Source organism: Buteo buteo, chromosome 7, assembly GCF_964188355.1.
Source record: "Buteo buteo chromosome 7, bButBut1.hap1.1, whole genome shotgun sequence".
In the NCBI taxonomy this organism is placed as follows: domain Eukaryota; kingdom Metazoa; phylum Chordata; class Aves; order Accipitriformes; family Accipitridae; genus Buteo; species Buteo buteo.
In genome coordinates, this window is record NC_134177.1 from 15,691,092 (window position 1) to 15,697,407 (window position 6,316).

The 6,316-nt window shown below is 36.2% G+C and overlaps 1 long non-coding RNA gene across 1 annotated transcript; it reads right to left on the reverse strand.

Annotated features, from left to right (window-relative positions):
• Positions 1-1,902: 1,902 nt before the first annotated feature.
• Positions 1,903-6,117, reverse strand: LOC142032726 (uncharacterized). Its single transcript, XR_012650967.1, has 2 exons — positions 4,479-6,117; positions 1,903-3,287 (listed from the first exon to the last, which is right to left on the reverse strand). It is a non-coding gene; the product is annotated as an uncharacterized LOC142032726 (long non-coding RNA).
• Positions 6,118-6,316: the final 199 nt, after the last annotated feature.

The window sequence follows — 6,316 nt, forward strand, 5'->3', positions numbered from 1 at the left end:
GAACTGCTTTGACTTCTCTAAATCAATAGCAATGCTTGCTATTATAAGGTGGAATTTGAAAGCCTAAATGTAGAATATTAAAGGGTTTAAAGTATACTTAAATGCACATTTGCAACTTTGATTCCTGTAATGCCTGAAGACTTATACCTTTCAAACAGCCTGAGGTGATATTAAGCCTTAGCACAACTTCTGTCTTTTAGATAGGCTTTTAGTTTGAAATCTACCCATTTTCAATGTAATAAAAGTAATAGTGTGTAATGCAGCTTTAGGAACCACATCTGCATTGACCTGTCTTCAAGTGTTTCTTGTTCTGTATATTCTTTAAGTTTTTCCCTCTGTTTAAAAAAAATTTTATCTCCTATTACTTAGAGGCCCTCTGAAGGAGAAAGAAATACTAAAAAGACTGCCAGCAAAATCCTGTCAAATGCACAGTCAGCAGAATGAATAGTAGACCAGAAATCTAGTTTAAACTTAAAAAAAAAAAAAGTTTAAATAGTGATTCAAAATTTGTGCATAAGAATGTTTGTTTGTTTTCAAATTTGGTAGAGACCTCCTGAGAGGATTGCACTGTGCTTTTGGGAAATCAAACATTTTCAAAATTTAAAGCTTATAGAGAAAGTCTCCTTTGTTTTCTGTGAAAACACACATTTAAAAACAATGTGGGATTAATATAGTTATGGAGCACATCCTTAGTACTGCCCGTGTGTTTTTCTCCACTGTTACAGTGTACTTAACAGCTATGCATGAAATAGTCTCTGTAGGTTAGGAGAAGAACATGGAGCAGAAAAAACCAAAAGTTAAATGTAGACATGGTTAATTAAATGTGAGGCTTTACCAAATCAAAACAAGCCATAGTGTATTTTAGTGCATATTTGCAGCATGCTGGTGTGCAGCAGTGGCATGTATGTGATATGTGCTGGATGGCAGCCAGTATTATATATTAGCAGTAAATGCAATACTGCAGGCGTTGCAGGTATTTCACTGTAGGTGAAATCTAGGGATGTCCCTTTCTACAGTACTTTTTTTCAGGATGCCATTGCCTCCGTGGCTGTATTGGGCCAGAGGAATAAACTTTATTTGCAGTAAGTGAAACTGGATTCCATTAATGTGTGTGGAGCACACTAAATTCTGTGCAAGTTTGAATATCGGGGTGATGATCTGCTTGTAGCTGGAAGTTATGGAGCTTTGCAGTGTCGATCGACTTCTCCTGTGACATAGGCAGATCATCAATCAAATGATACTGCAGGAGAGATAAAGGCATGTTCTGTCATGGAATAACCTTGTCAAAATATTTGAATTAACTTGGCAGAAAATTTAGCCTTTAAACAGCTCCAAGATAAGCAGTGAAGTGTAAGGAAAATTATATCTTGCACGTAAAGTTTGCAGTCTTCTGGGCTGGAGGTAAGAGGTCAAAATTGGAATATGCCTTTAATGATTATTATTTTTTAAATGTACTATGTACTTTTCTAGTGTCTTGACAGTATGGTGATTCAGTTCCACATTTAAATCCAATGTGTATTTGTGGGTCACCGTAATGAATGTTGATGTTTTGGCACTGATTTCTCAAGTTCTTGAAACACATTTGATACACCCGTTAGCAGTGAGTCCCACAAGAAAACTGAAGTTAGATGCTTAAAGAGACGATAAGTAAAAGAATTGTCAGAGTGTATCCCTTGGTAGAATATTATCCAGACTTGAGCAATAAGTACAATGTATTTTTCCACTAAACATTTAAAGTTTTCTTTACTTGATATTGAGTCACAAACCTTGTTGATCAAAACAAAATTACGTGCAACTTCAGAATTTCTGGTGTATGAAACAATTACTTGTAGGTTTGGGAAACAAAACTTGGAAGAAACAATCTAACCATATGGTGTGAAGATTAAGTTAAACCAACACTGATTTAAAGTTATTTTGCATTGTTTAATATTTTCAGTATTTCAAAAGACAATCAGTCTGATGTAGATGTTTCTGTGAAAAATGCTTACTGTTTTTGCACAGTTATGTTAGACAGAAACCAGTCTAAAATGTGATAAGTTTTTCTGAAACAGAGCAGTGCACATCTACTGTCTAGTCATGTAAAAATTACACATGACAGTATAGAGAGCTATTACAGATAAGCGGAGAAGTTCAAGAATACCAGAAATATAATTTTGCTGGATTTAACATGTATATACTGCACTGTACAGTACAGTCTAGTATGTAATGTAAAGTATGCCTTTCTGCATGCTTCTTTACATTTCAATCTAGAGTAATCACATCACAAAACCCAGGTTCAACATTAACAATTATCCAGTAGGTCAAATTACATCTCATGTACACTTATTTATGACCTGTCTTTGGAAGGTGTCCTGCAAATCATACACATTCCCTCACTTTATAGGTGCTTTAATACAGAAAGAGTGCTTTGGGTCTGCAAATTTTTATCAAGCTTGGAGGTTTTTTTACAGTGCAAAACTGAATCCTTATAAAAGCTTAAAAAAAGCTGCTTAAATGAATAAAAACTTGTGAAAAAACTTATTTTAGATCCTTTAGTATTTTGTAGCTGTTCAGCAAAATTAAATATACACAGCTCTACTATAATACATACTATATTTTTGTGAAATTATTTTTATTTTGGTTTCTGGTTTGGTTTTTTTTTTGGTGTATTTGTATATTGTCTGATAAACTAATTAAGCATGAGGAGGAGTTCAGGCTAAGTAGGCAAAGCTCATGTAAGTCTACATGCAGTACGCTGTCTTACTTTCCTGGGCATATAATTATCTGATGGGTTTCTAACACATAATTTAACCTTTTTTCTGAAAGAAAAGTCAATAGTGGCAAATCAGCTGCTAGTATCTTACACACATCCATTAACTAAAAGACTGCTGGTTATTCATTCAATTTCATAAAAATGGCTGAGTTTATATCTGCTTGAGAATATTAGTTGGATATACCTGAAAGCCTCTGTGTGTGTGTGTGCATGCGTGGGGTTGTTCCTCACTCATAACGTAATCTTTCAGTATTTTATTTTCTACTCTTTTTACTTTCTTATTTTCAGTGAGAGAAAAGCTTTTTGACTTCAGTTAAAAAAAAATAAAATTGTTTTTAATTTAATGGCAGGGTGAAATAACTTCACAGTTTTGTGTTTGTTCAGCAACAGTCTTTGCTTTCTACCCTATTCTAACAATTTTTCACCCTCTGATGAGGCTGTAAAGCTCCAAGGGATCGTGTGTCTCTATGTATACCTCCTCCTGCACCAGGGCCTGTGCTTGATTGTAGTCTCACAGCACCGCCAATATATAAAGCTGAGGAATAATTAAAATACATAGAAAATAAGTTAGTTATTCAGTAGGTAAGCTATAGGAATTTCTGGTTTTTACTTTTTTTCCAGTGTGTGACACTATAAAATAGAGTATGAACTGGGGTTTATTAGCGAATAAGCAAGATTAAATTTAATTTTATTTTCATACAAATTCGAAATGGAAATGTGATCTGTTCTACCTTTCTTCTGGCAAAAAAAAAAAAAGCACCAATCCCCTCTTACTATGCTGGAATCTGATCCTGTTTCCACTGAAGCCACTGTACAAAGTGTCACTGCTTAGAAACACCAAAGCTTATTCTAAGTGGATGTATTTACATTGAATACTCAGCTACAGGCAGCCTGAGTCTGGCTTTCCAAAGCCATTCTTCATAATGCAATGTGATCCTGTATTTGACATAATATTCTGGGTAAATCTGTCCCTATAGTTTCATTTAGCTTCTAAAAAGTTAAGCCTAAATTCTGCTGTAAACTCTAACCTGTATGTAGGAAAATTAGCAATTTATTAAATATCCACTCCAAGGAAACTATATTAGCTTAACCAGTTCTGGGAAACACAAGTGAATTACTGAACTGCTGTTCTACATGTGATTTTGGAGCTAGCCAGCTATCCTTTCCACTATGAATTGCAGACACAGCCTGTTCATCTCAAGAGTTTAGGGGGAGCTGGATTAGGTTTTGGATTAAAAGAAATAAGGAGTGGTGGTATAAAATATTACAGCATTAAATAGAAATACTTTGGTAAGGATGATACTGCCTAAGATATATAGCTATAGTTATACTGATAATAGCGTAGCACTTAACAATAATACAGAAACATATGTCTTTACTTTGGGTAGATTAATACAGCAGTGGAGATGGCTTTCACAAAGGCATCTGTTGATGTGTGTTTTTAAGTAATACTTCAGACAATAAAAATTCTTATATAACAGTAGTAAACTTCTACAATATAAAACTATCTCTACTGAAATAGAAAACATGAACATCCACCACTTCACAAATTACAACTGCACAAAAATATTTAAAAGAAAGTAATATTTAGTTCTTGTTACTTAATTTACCATGTACTTTTAAAACTGCAGACCATGGCACTAGTCTACTAAAGATTGCGCAATGCTGTTATCAAATGTGATCTGTACCTATTTCTTGAGTGCCTAGCCGCATCTGCAGAACTCACCAGTGACAATGAGCTTGACAGTTCTGCCATTAATATTAAGGATTTGTTACTTCAGCCTTGGTAGTGAGGTCGCTGTTGAAATGGACTTGATGATTGATAGAACAGCCTCATCACTTTGCACAAGCTGGTGAGATGATGGTCTGGCCAAGCCTGTAATGTGATGTAGGAAAGCAGAGCTGGAGACCCTGACCTTGTGAGTGGGGTAAGAATGGTTTGCTATGTTCCAAACTGAGTAGAATGTTATTAAGAAACTTAAAAGAGCCTCTCAAAACTTTCTGGAAGATTTTACTACTTAGCTGAAAGATTTATACTTAGTTGGGGGTTTTTTTGTGTGTGTGTGTGGGGGGGGGTGTTTTAATTTTTATTTTTGCAACAGTTTAAGTACTTATATTTAAAACTAAGTATTTCCAAAATCAGCAAGTCCCTGCTTTAGGCCTTCTTCCGCCCCATCCCAAGTATTTGTTTCTCCTTTCCATGGCAAACTTTTCCCTGGGAACACTTGCACTTCAGTATACTTAAAAATGAGGTCATTAAGATAAGTCATTGCTGAAGCTATGCAAGCAGAACTAAACCAAAACTGGGAATCCTACTATATTCTCTGCTGCTGTCATGGTTTCAAGTAGATGATGAAAACTATCACCTAAATAGTAATTCTGGTAAAGTAAAGGACTTTTGGCCTTGTACTTGCTCTGCAACCTCTTGATTAACAATGTAAACATGAGGAAATTGTTAAGCTGAGAAGCCAAATTAATCCTAGCTGTATCTGCAATGGTTCTGTTGGAACTTGGGCTATCCAGTGCAGATTATATAGTATGATTTAGGGTAGGCATAAAATGGGCAAGCAAGTAGAGAGTAGAACATGAAATGAGTCATACAAACTATTATTGCACTATAAATAGAAATAAATATTATGTATGTACATGTCAAACATAATGCGATTTCGTAATTATTCTGCCAGCAGAAAGGAAGCATTCATTCAAACAAGTCAACAGAATATAATTGTGACAGAACAGGAGTTGCGATGCTTGTATGTCCCTATTAATACTGGCTTGAGCTCCTCACATCAGGAGAGCGAAGGGATAGACTAAGTTTGTCAAGTATTTACTTTTGTTGTCCTGAGAATGAAAAGCATTTTGGATACTCCTTTCAAAAATAACAGCATGCTATTGCATCTTAATTAACTTTGTGTTCTTTAGATAGTGGGAGTTTGCTCTTAAACATATACAGCTGGTTCTTATTTTGTTATTAAATTAAGAGGGCTCAACCCAAAGTTGCCCAAAAATGGCAAAGTCATACAGAGCCAAATATTACTCCCTCCTCCTCTGTTGGCAAGGAGTTAGGTTCTTGCACCAAAGGATACTGGGGCCATCTCCTGCCTGCCCCTCCGTAGGGACCATACGGCCAAGGGTCCACAAAAGGCCAGATCCTGCACTCTGTCACACTGCTGCTCTGCATGCCCCATGCACAGGTCTCCAGCACAGTATTTTCAGCAAGTAGGTGGGCAGGGGAGCATAAGGCTCAGCAAGGACATGTTTCTCAGCTCCTGTATTGGCTGCAGCTAGATGCATGATGGAAGTAGTGTGGGTGGGCTGACGGAAATAGGGACTCTTCAGTTAGCTGTCAGTTTGGGGCTTTGTGGGGATGCCTGGAACTGCAGGATGTGGCTGTACACAGTAACTCAGTGCTCCAAAAGAGTTTGCTCTCTGTTGCTGCCCAGTTAAAAGTTACTGGAGAGTTTTATCTCTGGATACTTTTCAGTATTTGTTGATTTGCTCCACCCCCCCTTCCTCCTTTTTTTTTTTTTTTTTTTTTTTTTTTTTAGGAAACACAAAACTAGG